The sequence below is a fragment of the Euprymna scolopes genome, chromosome 14 (assembly GCF_053919585.1).
Source record: "Euprymna scolopes isolate OS-2025 chromosome 14, ASM5391958v1, whole genome shotgun sequence".
Classification (NCBI taxonomy): Eukaryota; Metazoa; Mollusca; class Cephalopoda; order Sepiida; family Sepiolidae; genus Euprymna; species Euprymna scolopes.
In genome coordinates, this window is record NC_136495.1 from 44078218 (window position 1) to 44078896 (window position 679).

Here is a 679-nt window from a genome sequence, read left to right on the forward strand (position 1 = left end):
ATGACATTCTAAAAGTCACCTAAATTGATCAATTAATTGTTACGTAATCCACACAAAACAAAGGTGTCATTTCCAAAAGTCATATACATTGATCAGTAATTGTTTAGTGCTTATATATCATATTCCAAAAATTAAGTACATTAATCAGTTAGTTTTTGGTGATTAAAACAACGTATGTATGTATAAATTTTGAAAAAAAACTGCAGTACCCTCTTTCTTCATGTAAAGAAACTTATTTCTATAGCAACCAGTAGGATACGGCATAATCACGTTGACACACCGGTTCCCATCAGATCACCGAACTTAAGCAATGTTGAGCCCGGTCAATACTAAAATGGGTAACCCTTGGGGAATTCCAGGTGCTGCATGTACTCTTATTTATCTCGACATTGTTTCCAGACAGTCTTGGGCCTCTCCTTGCCACTGGACTCAAGAAATTCCGATTCAGGGGATGTGTCATTAGAGATTGCACAACACGTGTCTCACAATTACATGCATGGCTACCCTTACAGGGGGTATCCATTGTCTCTTAAGACTGAACGAAGGCATCGCAGTAGACGAAACGACAACTATGGAAAATGCGGAAAAGACCAGCATGTCTAAACACCACCCACACATATGTATGAAGAACGTTCATATTTTGTTATTAAAAACGTTACATTTATCATCTGTGATTTAA

At 37.3% G+C, this 679-nt stretch overlaps 1 pseudogene; it reads left to right on the top strand.

Annotated features, from left to right (window-relative positions):
* Nucleotides 1-253: 253 nt before the first annotated feature.
* LOC145293418 (5S ribosomal RNA) lies at nt 254-371 on the top strand (annotated as a pseudogene).
* The last annotated feature ends 308 nt before the right edge of the window (nt 372-679 follow it).